The 16,686-nt window shown below is 43.7% G+C and overlaps 2 non-coding genes across 2 annotated transcripts; both read right to left on the minus strand.

Annotated features, from left to right (window-relative positions):
* Nucleotides 1-331: 331 nt before the first annotated feature.
* TRNAY-GUA (transfer RNA tyrosine (anticodon GUA)) lies at nt 332-417 on the minus strand. Its single transcript is given in 2 exon segments — nt 332-367; nt 381-417. It is a non-coding gene; the product is annotated as a tRNA-Tyr (tRNA).
* A 3,621-nt stretch (nt 418-4,038) lies between these two features.
* Nucleotides 4,039-4,124, minus strand: TRNAY-GUA (transfer RNA tyrosine (anticodon GUA)). The gene is given in 2 exon segments: nt 4,039-4,074; nt 4,088-4,124. It is a non-coding gene; the product is annotated as a tRNA-Tyr (tRNA).
* Between the last annotated feature and the right edge of the window lie 12,562 nt (nt 4,125-16,686).

Consider the following 16,686-nt stretch of genomic DNA (forward strand, 5'->3'; position numbering starts at 1 on the left):
TGCGCTGGGATCGTGTTCTTTCTGTTTAATCTGCGATGTTTTTCATGAAATAAGCATACAAAATAACATGTTTGTATTTATAGGGGGTACTTCATTTCCAGAGAACAGGGGTTTTTTTATCAATAGGAGCCCAGCTGTATTTCTGCACGAGTTACTGGCGACCTCCCTACACATAATACAAAATTGCTGCCACGTCCACAGGAAACACATCATGTCTCTTCTGATTCTCTCGGTACTTCTACTACCCCAGCACCCCCCCCTCCACGTAAAGCACCCTGTTCTGTTGGTATAAGAATTTGGTAATTCTTAAAATGCTACCAAAAAAAAAATGTCCTTCGAGCCGGATTTGAACCAGCGACCTAAGGATATCTGAATTTCCACTACAGTCCTCCGCTCTACCAACTGAGCTATCGAAGGATCCTGGCTTTGTACGCTATGAATAGCATATTTTTGTATCTCATCACAGAATGTTGTTCCTTCTGTTTTATAAATCTATTTCTCAAAGCAATATACAGTAAAATGTACCTCTAAACAAATCCCTGGCCCTTTCTATATTTGGTAAGTGAAAAAGGGAAACATTTTAAGAGAAAATTGAGAGTGAAAGTGACTAAGATACATCCTGCAAATATAGCTGTATACTGCTGTCTTCGGATTTCTTGTATTTCCTATGTTTCTATTAAAATGGCATAATGAAGTAACAGTTGATACAGATGGGGCTTAATAGCCGCCGATTAACAGACTCGCCAGCCAGCAAGCTGCTGAAACACTAAATGCCCACTGCAAAGCTATACAATGTTGAATGTAAATCTTACGTAATTTGAGTTCATAATATATTCTGAACCATTGTACCTGCGTAGTACAAAAAGGACGCACAGTCGGAGAGGAGATTGCAACAACTATCTTTTTAACTGCTAACATTGAACTGGCTTCCTTTCGCCAGTCCTCCTCTCACTAACCCAATGTCACACTTAACACGCCCCCAACAGGGGGCCTTGGGCTTAAAAGCACAGGGGATCGTAACACCACCCCTGGACAAATGTTCAAAACTCTGAATCAGCACTCTTCGACCCAGCGGCTTCCTTGTTACTTGTTGGGGTCTGGTGCCCATTTCACTGGTGCCACTACCTCCTAGCGGGTTACCCAACAGTCCACCTCGAGCTGCACCTCCACTGGGCGGGACCCAAAGGTTGTCCCGAGGCTCCCGGTGCTGCAGATCTGGTTCTAGTTCCGGCGGAGGTGATTCACAGTCCTCTCTCTCGACCAGGTGTTTGAACAAAGAGCTGTTTCTCGTGATCTCCTTGTCTTCGACCAACCTAATCCTCCTCTGGCTTTATGGTCTATTGTAGAACCTCTCCACTCATTTGCCCACATTTTACCTTTGATAGTACTGGGACAAGGAAGGGGCGACCCTGGTGGCGTGGGCGATTTCGGGGGATCTTGGGCAAAACCAGGACTTTCGGGAGAGGCTTAGAAATTCATCAGAGAATCCTGGGCTCCCAAAACCAAGAAGGCCTACAGAGGTGCTTGGGATAAGTGGAGTAAATGGTGCATGGAGAGGGAAATACATCCTGTTCAAACAGATGTAGTCGATGTGGTGAAATTCCTGGTCAATCAGGCAGCTCAGGGTAGAGTATACTGGACTATTTACACATATCGTTCAGCGATTTCGGTAGGGCATGAAAACGTAGAAAGTCACCCCTTGGGCGAACATCCACTGGCGTGTAGAGTACTCAAAGGAATAAAAAGTATGATACCACCGGCTCTGAGATATCACCGTCTTTGGGACGTTAGTGGGGTGTTGAGATTGTTTGAGTCCTGGCCGGATAATGGCGGTCTGTCCAGGAAGGCTCTGTGGGCTAATCTGACTACCCTGCTCTGCTTAATATCGTGCAAAAGGGTCTCGGACATCAGGGCTCAGGAAGTGGACTGGAAATTGTTTTCGCCGACAGGCGTTCCCTTTCATATAACAAAGAGAACTAACACAGGGATCAGGACAGTCGATTATGCAGCATTTCCAGAAGGGCCCGAATTATGTCCAGTCAGTGGTTTGAAGCTGTATGAAAGTAACTCAACACAGTTCAGGTCCACAGTGGAATCACAATTGTGATAAGGAAACCCTTTATGGCAGTTTGGACAGCTACCTTGGCAAGATGGGTGAAGTGGTGCATGAGCCAAGCTGGCATAGGTACAAGTCATTTCGGAGCACATTCGGTTAGGGGTGCCATGGCATCCACAGCATTCAGAATGGGGGCATGCCTAGCGGACATTTTGAAGGCAGGGGTTTGGTCCAACAAGTCGACTTTTAAGAACTTTTATTTTAGACCAATCGGCCAGGTGACTACGTTGGTAGTGAGTAAGCTTGGAACAAGCATAATCCGAGCCTACCCGTCTTGACATAGAATACTGATTTTCAATACATTTGTAATAGAAAGTCATGATTCTATTAAAGATACTGAGGCAAAGGATTATCCCACCCTATCAATTGCGTAAATAGACTGGAATGACTGTGATCGGAATTACTGATTATAAGGAAGTTTGGAATTTAATTTCTGACATGTTCTTTTGCGATTGCCCACCCAGTTTATAGTGGAGTTTTTCATCGGTGCTGTTTGTGAATTGGCAGGTACAGAACCCAAGACGTCAAGTACATGAGGAGTAAAAGAGACGTGGTGGAGGTTTCCAGCGTTAACTGGTTGGGACGCAGTTATGGATCAGCGAAAGAAAGAGGCCGAAGGAAGGCAGACGATGTTATACTGGACTTTAGTGTATGATTGGTTACAAGAAGTCACATAAAAGAAGAACCAATTAAATACAAACTCATATATCGCTAAAATTCATGGGATTTGTAGTTTTAGCTGTTTCTTTTTATGGTTGTGTTTTTTAAAGTTGTTGGCTGCTCGAGAAGTAAAGAGTTGAGCATAATCTTTCGCCTCCATGACTTTAATAGAATCATGTCTTTCTATTACGAATGCATTGAAAATCTGTATTTATTGTGTAATTTGTGCAGATTTCAAGCCATCCCGCAAAAAACATAGTGGTATTTCAGTCCTGCGTTTTCATAGTGTTTACAAGCCTGTCACTTACCTGCCATGACTCCACTATTACTCTATCCCCCCAACCCCCAATCCACCCATTACTCTCCAAACATTCACCTGTCGGTCTAACATTTGTAAACAATACAAGATAGAAAAGCATACTTATTCTGACATCAAGTGTTTAAAACAATGCACCTTCAAACAATGACTACATTTAATAAAAATTGCAATAACATATTTGATATTAAGCTGTGGTGGATATATAGATGATCTGCTGTGTATTTCTGCGATTTTTTAAATACGAAAACTTTCACATTACAAAAAAAAAAGCCACTTAGAAATGCGGGGGGTTCAACCCGCGACCTCATTGCCACAAGTCATGCCCTCCACCTCCGAGCAACATCCGCGAAGCACAATAGTGCCTTCCTGAATAAAGGATTAATGCATGATCCGTGGAACCAGGCTACGTAGCTCTCTGTGTTTAACCCATTCCTTTTTTGCTCATTTCACCCACACTGGAATCGTGGCTTGACAGGTATGTATTACAATACAACAAACATTGGGATTGCTTGGTTCTTTCTCAGTCGCTCTTTTCCCAGTACATAAATGCAGAATGCTAACTCTTTTACGCGGGACCGAGCCTCATCCTTTGAAACCCCAGGCAGCCTGCCTGCGCTGGGAACGTGTTCTTTCTGTTTAATCTGCGATGTTTTTCATGAAATAAGCATACAAAATAACGTGTTTGTATTTATAGGGGGTACTTCATTTCCAGAGAACAGGGTTTTTTTTATCAATAGGAGCCCAGCTGTATTTCTGCACGAGTTACTGGCGACCTCCCTACACATAATACAAAATGGCTGCCACGTCCACAGGAAACACATCATGTCTCTTCTGATTCTCTCGGTACTTCTACTACCCCAGCACCCCTCCCTTCACGTAAAGCACCCTGTTCTGTTGGTATAAGAATTTGGTAATTCTTAAAATGCTACCAAAAAAAAAAATGTCCTTCGAGCCGGATTTGAACCAGCGACCTAAGGATATCTAAATTTCCACTACAGTCCTCCGCTCTACCAACTGAGCTATCAAAGGCTCCTGGCTTTGTACGCTATGAATAGCATATTTTTGTATCTCATCACAGAATGTTGTTCCTTCTGTTTTATAAATCTATTTCTCAAAGCAATATACAGTAAAATTTACCTCTAAACAAATCCCTGGCCCTTTCTATATTTGGTAAGTGAAAAAGGGAAACATTTTAAGAGAAAATTGAGAGTGAAAGTGACTAAGATACATCCTGCAAATATAGCTGTATACTGCTGTCTTCGGATTTCTTGTATTGCCTATGTTTCTATTAAAATGGCATAATGAAGTAACAGTTGATACAGATGGGGCTTAATAGCCGCCGATTAACAGACTCGCCAGCCAGCAAGCTGCTGAAACACTAAATGCCCACTGCAAAGCTATGCAATGTTGAATGTAAATCTTACGTAATTTGAGTTCATAATATATTCTGAACCATTGTACCTGCGTAGTACAAAAAGGACGCACAGTCGGAGAGGAGATTGCAACAACTATCTTTTTAACTGCTAACATTGAACTGGCTTCCTTTCGCCAGTCCTCCTCTCACTAACCCAATGTCACACTTAACACGCCCCCAACAGGGGGCCTTGGGCTTAAAAGCACAGGGGATCGTAACACCACCCCTGGACAAATGTTCAAAACTCTGAATCAGCACTCTTCGACCCAGCGGCTTCCTTGTTACTTGTTGGGGTCTGGTGCCCATTTCACTGGTGCCACTACCTCCTAGCGGGTTACCCAACAGTCCACCTCGAGCTGCACCTCCACTGGGCGGGACCCAAAGGTTGTCCCGAGGCTCCCGGTGCTGCAGATCTGGTTCTAGTTCCGGCGGAGGTGATTCACAGTCCTCTCTCTCGACCAGGTGTTTGAACAAAGAGCTGTTTCTCGTGATCTCCTTGTCTTCGACCAACCTAATCCTCCTCTGGCTTTATGGTCTATTGTAGAACCTCTCCACTCATTTGCCCACATTTTACCTTTGATAGTACTGGGACAAGGAAGGGGCGACCCTGGTGGCGTGGGCGATTTCGGGGGATCTTGGGCAAAACCAGGACTTTCGGGAGAGGCTTAGAAATTCATCAGAGAATCCTGGGCTCCCAAAACCAAGAAGGCCTACAGAGGTGCTTGGTATAAGTGGAGTAAATGGTGCATGGAGAGGGAAATACATCCTGTTCAAACAGATGTAGTCGATGTGGTGAAATTCCTGGTCAATCAGGCAGCTCAGGGTAGAGTATACTGGACTATTTACACATATCGTTCAGCGATTTCGGTAGGGCATGAAAACGTAGAAAGTCACCCCTTGGGCGAACATCCACTGGCGTGTAGAGTACTCAAAGGAATAAAAAGTATGATACCACCGGCTCTGAGATATCACCGTCTTTGGGACGTTAGTGGGGTGTTGAGATTGTTTGAGTCCTGGCCGGATAATGGCGGTCTGTCCAGGAAGGCTCTGTGGGCTAATCTGACTACCCTGCTCTGCTTAATATCGTGCAAAAGGGTCTCGGACATCAGGGCTCAGGAAGTGGACTGGAAATTGTTTTCGCCGACAGGCGTTCCCTTTCATATAACAAAGAGAACTAACACAGGGATCAGGACAGTCGATTATGCAGCATTTCCAGAAGGGCCCGAATTATGTCCAGTCAGTGGTTTGAAGCTGTATGAAAGTAACTCAACACAGTTCAGGTCCACAGTGGAATCACAATTGTGATAAGGAAACCCTTTATGGCAGTTTGGACAGCTACCTTGGCAAGATGGGTGAAGTGGTGCATGAGCCAAGCTGGCATAGGTACAAGTCATTTCGGAGCACATTCGGTTAGGGGTGCCATGGCATCCACAGCATTCAGAATGGGGGCATGCCTAGCGGACATTTTGAAGGCAGGGGTTTGGTCCAACAAGTCGACTTTTAAGAACTTTTATTTTAGACCAATCGGCCAGGTGACTACGTTGGTAGTGAGTAAGCTTGGAACAAGCATAATCCGAGCCTACCCGTCTTGACATAGAATACTGATTTTCAATACATTTGTAATAGAAAGTCATGATTCTATTAAAGATACTGAGGCAAAGGATTATCCCACCCTATCAATTGCGTAAATAGACTGGAATGACTGTGATCGGAATTACTGATTATAAGGAAGTTTGGAATTTAATTTCTGACATGTTCTTTTGCGATTGCCCACCCAGTTTATAGTGGAGTTTTTCATCGGTGCTGTTTGTGAATTGGCAGGTACAGAACCCAAGACGTCAAGTACATGAGGAGTAAAAGAGACGTGGTGGAGGTTTCCAGCGTTAACTGGTTGGGACGCAGTTATGGATCAGCGAAAGAAAGAGGCCGAAGGAAGGCAGACGATGTTATACTGGACTTTAGTGTATGATTGGTTACAAGAAGTCACATAAAAGAAGAACCAATTAAATACAAACTCATATATCGCTAAAATTCATGGGATTTGTAGTTTTAGCTGTTTCTTTTTATGGTTGTGTTTTTTAAAGTTGTTGGCTGCTCGAGAAGTAAAGAGTTGAGCATAATCTTTCGCCTCCATGACTTTAATAGAATCATGTCTTTCTATTACGAATGCATTGAAAATCTGTATTTATTGTGTAATTTGTGCAGATTTCAAGCCATCCCGCAAAAAACATAGTGGTATTTCAGTCCTGCGTTTTCATAGTGTTTACAAGCCTGTCACTTACCTGCCATGACTCCACTATTACTCTATCCCCCCAACCCCCAATCCACCCATTACTCTCCAAACATTCACCTGTCGGTCTAACATTTGTAAACAATACAAGATAGAAAAGCATACTTATTCTGACATCAAGTGTTTAAAACAATGCACCTTCAAACAATGACTACATTTAATAAAAATTGCAATAACATATTTGATATTAAGCTGTGGTGGATATATAGATGATCTGCTGTGTATTTCTGCGATTTTTTAAATACGAAAACTTTCACATTACAAAAAAAAAAGCCACTTAGAAATGCGGGGGGTTCAACCCGCGACCTCATTGCCACAAGTCATGCCCTCCACCTCCGAGCAACATCCGCGAAGCACAATAGTGCCTTCCTGAATAAAGGATTAATGCATGATCCGTGGAACCAGGCTACGTAGCTCTCTGTGTTTAACCCATTCCTTTTTTGCTCATTTCACCCACACTGGAATCGTGGCTTGACAGGTATGTATTACAATACAACAAACATTGGGATTGCTTGGTTCTTTCTCAGTCGCTCTTTTCCCAGTACATAAATGCAGAATGCTAACTCTTTTACGCGGGACCGAGCCTCATCCTTTGAAACCCCAGGCAGCCTGCCTGCGCTGGGAACGTGTTCTTTCTGTTTAATCTGCGATGTTTTTCATGAAATAAGCATACAAAATAACGTGTTTGTATTTATAGGGGGTACTTCATTTCCAGAGAACAGGGTTTTTTTTATCAATAGGAGCCCAGCTGTATTTCTGCACGAGTTACTGGCGACCTCCCTACACATAATACAAAATGGCTGCCACGTCCACAGGAAACACATCATGTCTCTTCTGATTCTCTCGGTACTTCTACTACCCCAGCACCCCTCCCTTCACGTAAAGCACCCTGTTCTGTTGGTATAAGAATTTGGTAATTCTTAAAATGCTACCAAAAAAAAAAATGTCTTTCGAGCCGGATTTGAACCAGCGACCTAAGGATATCTAAATTTCCACTACAGTCCTCCGCTCTACCAACTGAGCTATCAAAGGCTCCTGGCTTTGTACGCTATGAATAGCATATTTTTGTATCTCATCACAGAATGTTGTTCCTTCTGTTTTATAAATCTATTTCTCAAAGCAATATACAGTAAAATTTACCTCTAAACAAATCCCTGGCCCTTTCTATATTTGGTAAGTGAAAAAGGGAAACATTTTAAGAGAAAATTGAGAGTGAAAGTGACTAAGATACATCCTGCAAATATAGCTGTATACTGCTGTCTTCGGATTTCTTGTATTGCCTATGTTTCTATTAAAATGGCATAATGAAGTAACAGTTGATACAGATGGGGCTTAATAGCCGCCGATTAACAGACTCGCCAGCCAGCAAGCTGCTGAAACACTAAATGCCCACTGCAAAGCTATGCAATGTTGAATGTAAATCTTACGTAATTTGAGTTCATAATATATTCTGAACCATTGTACCTGCGTAGTACAAAAAGGACGCACAGTCGGAGAGGAGATTGCAACAACTATCTTTTTAACTGCTAACATTGAACTGGCTTCCTTTCGCCAGTCCTCCTCTCACTAACCCAATGTCACACTTAACACGCCCCCAACAGGGGGCCTTGGGCTTAAAAGCACAGGGGATCGTAACACCACCCCTGGACAAATGTTCAAAACTCTGAATCAGCACTCTTCGACCCAGCGGCTTCCTTGTTACTTGTTGGGGTCTGGTGCCCATTTCACTGGTGCCACTACCTCCTAGCGGGTTACCCAACAGTCCACCTCGAGCTGCACCTCCACTGGGCGGGACCCAAAGGTTGTCCCGAGGCTCCCGGTGCTGCAGATCTGGTTCTAGTTCCGGCGGAGGTGATTCACAGTCCTCTCTCTCGACCAGGTGTTTGAACAAAGAGCTGTTTCTCGTGATCTCCTTGTCTTCGACCAACCTAATCCTCCTCTGGCTTTATGGTCTATTGTAGAACCTCTCCACTCATTTGCCCACATTTTACCTTTGATAGTACTGGGACAAGGAAGGGGCGACCCTGGTGGCGTGGGCGATTTCGGGGGATCTTGGGCAAAACCAGGACTTTCGGGAGAGGCTTAGAAATTCATCAGAGAATCCTGGGCTCCCAAAACCAAGAAGGCCTACAGAGGTGCTTGGTATAAGTGGAGTAAATGGTGCATGGAGAGGGAAATACATCCTGTTCAAACAGATGTAGTCGATGTGGTGAAATTCCTGGTCAATCAGGCAGCTCAGGGTAGAGTATACTGGACTATTTACACATATCGTTCAGCGATTTCGGTAGGGCATGAAAACGTAGAAAGTCACCCCTTGGGCGAACATCCACTGGCGTGTAGAGTACTCAAAGGAATAAAAAGTATGATACCACCGGCTCTGAGATATCACCGTCTTTGGGACGTTAGTGGGGTGTTGAGATTGTTTGAGTCCTGGCCGGATAATGGCGGTCTGTCCAGGAAGGCTCTGTGGGCTAATCTGACTACCCTGCTCTGCTTAATATCGTGCAAAAGGGTCTCGGACATCAGGGCTCAGGAAGTGGACTGGAAATTGTTTTCGCCGACAGGCGTTCCCTTTCATATAACAAAGAGAACTAACACAGGGATCAGGACAGTCGATTATGCAGCATTTCCAGAAGGGCCCGAATTATGTCCAGTCAGTGGTTTGAAGCTGTATGAAAGTAACTCAACACAGTTCAGGTCCACAGTGGAATCACAATTGTGATAAGGAAACCCTTTATGGCAGTTTGGACAGCTACCTTGGCAAGATGGGTGAAGTGGTGCATGAGCCAAGCTGGCGTAGGTACAAGTCATTTCGGAGCACATTCGGTTAGGGGTGCCATGGCATCCACAGCATTCAGAATGGGGGCATGCCTAGCGGACATTTTGAAGGCAGGGGTTTGGTCCAACAAGTCGACTTTTAAGAACTTTTATTTTAGACCAATCGGCCAGGTGACTACGTTGGTAGTGAGTAAGCTTGGAACAAGCATAATCCGAGCCTACCCGTCTTAACATAGAATACTGATTTTCAATACATTTGTAATAGAAAGTCATGATTCTATTAAAGATACTGAGGTAAAGGATTATCCCACCCTATCAATTGCGTAAATAGACTGGAATGACTGTGATCGGAATTACTGATTATAAGGAAGTTTGGAATTTAATTTCTGACATGTTCTTTTGCGATTGCCCACCCAGTTTATAGTGGAGTTTTTCATTGGTGCTGTTTGTGAATTGGCAGGTACAGAACCCAAGACGTCAAGTACATGAGGAGTAAAAGAGACGTGGTGGAGGTTTCCAGCGTTAACTGGTTGGGACGCAGTTATGGATCAGCGAAAGAAAGAGGCCGAAGGAAGGCAGACGATGTTATACTGGACTTTAGTGTATGATTGGTTACAAGAAGTCACATAAAAGAAGAACCAATTAAATACAAACTCATATATCGCTAAAATTCATGGGATTTGTAGTTTTAGCTGTTTCTTTTAATGGTTGTGTTTTTTAAAGTTGTTGCTGCTCGAGAAGTAAAGAGTTGAGCATAATCTTTCGCCTCCATGACTTTAATAGAATCATGTCTTTCTATTACGAATGCATTGAAAATCTGTATTTATTGTGTAATTTGTGCAGATTTCAAGCCATCCCGCAAAAAACATAGTGGTATTTCAGTCCTGCGTTTTCATAGTGTTTACAAGCCTGTCACTTACCTGCCATGACTCTACTATTACTCTATCCCCCCAACCCCCAATCCACCCATTACTCTCCAAACATTCACCTGTCGGTCTAACATTTGTAAACAATACAAGATAGAAAAGCATACTTATTCTGACATCAAGTGTTTAAAACAATGCACCTTCAAACACTGACTACATTTAATAAAAATTGCAATAACATATTTGATATTAAGCTGTGGTGGATATATAGATGATCTGCTGTGTATTTCTGCGATTTTTTAAATACGAAAACTTTCACATTACAAAAAAAAAGCCACTTAGAAATGCGGGGGGTTCAACCCGCGACCTCATTGCCACAAGTCATGCCCTCCACCTCCGAGCAACATCCGCGAAGCACAATAGTGCCTTCCTGAATAAAGGATTAATGCATGATCCGTGGAACCAGGCAACGTAGCTCTCTGTGTTTAACCCATTCCTTTTTTGCTCATTTCACCCACACTGGAATCGTGGCTTGTAAGGTATGTATTACAATACAACAAACATTGGGATTGCTTGGTTCTTTCTCAGTCGCTCTTTTCCCAGTACATAAATGCAGAATGCTAACTCTTTTACGCGGGACCGAGCCTCATCCTTTGAAACCCCAGGCAGCCTGCCTGCGCTGGGAACGTGTTCTTTCTGTTTAATCTGCGATGTTTTTCATGAAATAAGCATACAAAATAACGTGTTTGTATTTATAGGGGGTACTTCATTTCCAGAGAACAGGGTTTTTTTTATCAATAGGAGCCCAGCTGTATTTCTGCACGAGTTACTGGCGACCTCCCTAAACATAATACAAAATGGCTGCCACGTCCACAGGAAACACATCATGTCTCTTCTGATTCTCTCGGTACTTCTACTACCCCAGCACCCCTCCCTCCACGTAAAGCACCCTGTTCTGTTGGTATAAGAATTTGGTAATTCTTAAAATGCTACCAAAAAAAAAAATGTCCTTCGAGCCGGATTTGAACCAGCGACCTAAGGATATCTGAATTTCCACTACAGTCCTCGCTCTACCAACTGAGCTATCGAAGGCTCCTGGCTTTGTACGCTATGAATAGCATATTTTTGTATCTCATCACAGAATGTTGTTCCTTCTGTGTTATAAATCTATTTCTCAAAGCAATATACAGTAAAATGTACCTCTAAACAAATCCCTGGCCCTTTCTATATTTGGTAAGTGAAAAAGGGAAACATTTTAAGAGAAAATTGAGAGTGAAAGTGACTAAGATACAGCCTGCAAATATAGCTGTATACTGCTGTCTTCGGATTTCTTGTATTGCCTATGTTTCTATTAAAATGGCATAATGAAGTAACAGTTGATACAGATGGGGCTTAATAGCCGCCGATTAACAGACTCGCCAGCCAGCAAGCTGCTGAAACACTAAATGCCCACTGCAAAGCTATACAATGTTGAATGTAAATCTTACGTAATTTGAGTTCATAATATATTCTGAACCATTGTACCTGCGTAGTACAAAAAGGACGCACAGTCGGAGAGGAGATTGCAACAACTATCTTTTTAACTGCTAACATTGAACTGGCTTCCTTTCGCCAGTCCTCCTCTCACTAACCCAATGTCACACTTAACACGCCCCCAACAGGGGGCCTTGGGCTTAAAAGCACAGGGGATCGTAACACCACCCCTGGACAAATGTTCAAAACTCTGAATCAGCACTCTTCGACCCAGCGGCTTCCTTGTTACTTGTTGGGGTCTGGTGCCCATTTCACTGGTGCCACTACCTCCTAGCGGGTTACCCAACAGTCCACCTCGAGCTGCACCTCCACTGGGCGGGACCCAAAGGTTGTCCCGAGGCTCCCGGTGCTGCAGATCTGGTTCTAGTTCCGGCGGAGGTGATTCACAGTCCTCTCTCTCGACCAGGTGTTTGAACAAAGAGCTGTTTCTCGTGATCTCCTTGTCTTCGACCAACCTAATCCTCCTCTGGCTTTATGGTCTATTGTAGAACCTCTCCACTCATTTGCCCACATTTTACCTTTGATAGTACTGGGACAAGGAAGGGCCGACCCTGGTGGCGTGGGCGATTTCGGGGGATCTTGGGCAAAACCAGGACTTTCGGGAGATGCTTAGAAATTCATCAGAGAATCCTGGGCTCCCAAAACCAAGAAGGCCTACAGAGGTGCTTGGGATAAGTGGAGTAAATGGTGCATGGAGAGGGAAATACATCCTGTTCAAACAGATGTAGTCGATGTGGTGAAATTCCTGGTCAATCAGGCAGCTCAGGGTAGAGTATACTGGACTATTTACACATATCGTTCAGCGATTTCGGTAGGGCATGAAAACGTAGAAAGTCACCCCTTGGGCGAACATCCACTGGCGTGTAGAGTACTCAAAGGAATAAAAAGTATGATACCACCGGCTCTGAGATATCACCGTCTTTGGGACGTTAGTGGGGTGTTGAGATTGTTTGAGTCCTGGCCGGATAATGGCGGTCTGTCCAGGAAGGCTCTGTGGGCTAATCTGACTACCCTGCTCTGCTTAATATCGTGCAAAAGGGTCTCGGACATCAGGGCTCAGGAAGTGGACTGGAAATTGTTTTCGCCGACAGGCGTTCCCTTTCATATAACAAAGAGAACTAACACAGGGATCAGGACAGTCGATTATGCAGCATTTCCAGAAGGGCCCAAATTATGTCCAGTCAGTGGTTTGAAGCTGTATGAAAGTAACTCAACACAGTTCAGGTCCACAGTGGAATCACAATTGTGATAAGGAAACCCTTTATGGCAGTTTGGACAGCTACCTTGGCAAGATGGGTGAAGTGGTGCATGAGCCAAGCTGGCGTAGGTACAAGTCATTTCGGAGCACATTCGGTTAGGGGTGCCATGGCATCCACAGCATTCAGAATGGGGGCATGCCTAGCGGACATTTTGAAGGCAGGGGTTTGGTCCAACAAGTCGACTTTTAAGAACTTTTATTTTAGACCAATCGGCCAGGTGACTACGTTGGTAGTGAGTAAGCTTGGAACAAGCATAATCCGAGCCTACCCGTCTTGACATAGAATACTGATTTTCAATACATTTGTAATAGAAAGTCATGATTCTATTAAAGATACTGAGGCAAAGGATTATCCCACCCTATCAATTGCGTAAATAGACTGGAATGACTGTGATCGGAATTACTGATTATAAGGAAGTTTGGAATTTAATTTCTGACATGTTCTTTTGCGATTGCCCACCCAGTTTATAGTGGAGTTTTTCATTGGTGCTGTTTGTGAATTGGCAGGTACAGAACCCAAGACGTCAAGTACATGAGGAATAAAAGAGACGTGGTGGAGGTTTCCAGCGTTAACTGGTTGGGACGCAGTTATGGATCAGCGAAAGAAAGAGGCCGAAGGAAGGCAGACGATGTTATACTGGACTTTAGTGTATGATTGGTTACAAGAAGTCACATAAAAGAAGAACCAATTAAATACAAACTCATATATCGCTAAAATTCATGGGATTTGTAGTTTTAGCTGTTTCTTTTTATGGTTGTGTTTTTTAAAGTTGTTGGCTGCTCGAGAAGTAAAGAGTTGAGCATAATCTTTCGCCTCCATGACTTTAATAGAATCATGTCTTTCTATTACGAATGCATTGAAAATCTGTATTTATTGTGTAATTTGTGCAGATTTCAAGCCATCCCGCAAAAAACATAGTGGTATTTCAGTCCTGCGTTTTCATAGTGTTTACAAGCCTGTCACTTACCTGCCATGACTCCACTATAACTCTATCCCCCCAACCCCCAATCCACCCATTACTCTCCAAACATTCACCTGTCGGTCTAACATTTGTAAACAATACAAGATAGAAAAGCATACTTATTCTGACATCAAGTGTTTAAAACAATGCACCTTCAAACACTGACTACATTTAATAAAAATTGCAATAACATATTTGATATTAAGCTGTGGTGGATATATAGATGATCTGCTGTGTATTTCTGCGATTTTTTAAATACGAAAACTTTCACATTACAAAAAAAAAAGCCACTTAGAAATGCTGGGGGTTCAACCCGCGACCTCATTGCCACAAGTCATGCCCTCCACCTCCGAGCAACATCCTCGAAGCACAATAGTGCCTTCCTGAATAAAGGATTAATGCATGATCCGTGGAACCAGGCTACGTAGCTCTCTGTGTTTAACCCATTCCTTTTTTGCTCATTTCACCCACACTGGAATCGTGGCTTGTAAGGTATGTATTACAATACAACAAACATTGGGATTGCTTGGTTCTTTCTCAGTCGCTCTTTTCCCAGTACATAAATGCAGAATGCTAACTCTTTTACGCGGGACCGAGCCTCATCCTTTGAAACCCCAGGCAGCCTGCCTGCGCTGGGAACGTGTTCTTTCTGTTTAATCTGCGATGTTTTTCATGAAATAAGCATACAAAATAACGTGTTTGTATTTATAGGGGGTACTTCATTTCCAGAGAACAGGGTTTTTTTTATCAATAGGAGCCCAGCTGTATTTCTGCACGAGTTACTGGCGACCTCCCTACACATAATACAAAATGGCTGCCACGTCCACAGGAAACACATCATGTCTCTTCTGATTCTCTCGGTACTTCTACTACCCCAGCACCCCTCCCTCCACGTAAAGCACCCTGTTCTGTTGGTATAAGAATTTGGTAATTCTTAAAATGCTACCAAAAAAAAAAATGTCCTTCGAGCCGGATTTGAACCAGTGACCTAAGGATATCTGAATTTCCACTACAGTGCTCCGCTCTACCAACTGAGCTATCGAAGGTTCCTGGCTTTCTACGCTATGAATAGCATATTTTTGTATCTCATCACAGAATGTTGTTCCTTCTGTTTTATAAATCTATTTCTCAAAGCAATATACAGTAAAATGTACCTCTAAACAAATCCCTGGCCCTTTCTATATTTGGTAAGTGAAAAAGGGAAACATTTTAAGAGAAAATTGAGAGTGAAAGTGACTAAGATACATCCTGCAAATATAGCTGTATACTGCTGTCTTCGGATTTCTTGTATTTCCTATGTTTCTATTAAAATGGCATAATGAAGTAACAGTTGATACAGATGGGGCTTAATAGCCGCCGATTAACAGACTCGCCAGCCAGCAAGCTGCTGAAACACTAAATGCCCACTGCAAAGCTATACAATGTTGAATGTAAATCTTACGTAATTTGAGTTCATAATATATTCTGAACCATTGTACCTGCGTAGTACAAAAAGGACGCACAGTCGGAGAGGAGATTGCAACAACTATCTTTTTAACTGCTAACATTGAACTGGCTTCCTTTCGCCAGTCCTCCTCTCACTAACCCAATGTCACACTTAACACGCCCCCAACAGGGGGCCTTGGGCTTAAAAGCACAGGGGATCGTAACACCACCCCTGGACAAATGTTCAAAACTCTGAATCAGCACTCTTCGACCCAGCGGCTTCCTTGTTACTTGTTGGGGTCTGGTGCCCATTTCACTGGTGCCACTACCTCCTAGCGGGTTACCCAACAGTCCACCTCGAGCTGCACCTCCACTGGGCGGGACCCAAAGGTTGTCCCGAGGCTCCCGGTGCTGCAGATCTGGTTCTAGTTCCGGCGGAGGTGATTCACAGTCCTCTCTCTCGACCAGGTGTTTGAACAAAGAGCTGTTTCTCGTGATCTCCTTGTCTTCGACCAACCTAATCCTCCTCTGGCTTTATGGTCTATTGTAGAACCTCTCCACTCATTTGCCCACATTTTACCTTTGATAGTACTGGGACAAGGAAGGGGCGACCCTGGTGGCGTGGGCGATTTCGGGGGATCTTGGGCAAAACCAGGACTTTCGGGAGAGGCTTAGAAATTCATCAGAGAATCCTGGGCTCCCAAAACCAAGAAGGCCTACAGAGGTGCTTGGGATAAGTGGAGTAAATGGTGCATGGAGAGGGAAATACATCCTGTTCAAACAGATGTAGTCGATGTGGTGAAATTCCTGGTCAATCAGGCAGCTCAGGGTAGAGTATACTGGACTATTTACACATATCGTTCAGCGATTTCGGTAGGGCATGAAAACGTAGAAAGTCACCCCTTGGGCGAACATCCACTGGCGTGTAGAGTACTCAAAGGAATAAAAAGTATGATACCACCGGCTCTGAGATATCACCGTCTTTGGGACGTTAGTGGGGTGTTGAGATTGTTTGAGTCCTGGCCGGATAATGGCGGTCTGTCCAGGAAGGCTCTGTGGGCTAAT

Source organism: Ambystoma mexicanum (assembly GCF_040938575.1).
Source record: "Ambystoma mexicanum isolate Mex_15411 chromosome 12 unlocalized genomic scaffold, UKY_AmexF1_1 Mex_chr12_unloc.2, whole genome shotgun sequence".
NCBI lineage: Eukaryota > Metazoa > Chordata > Amphibia > Caudata > Ambystomatidae > Ambystoma > Ambystoma mexicanum.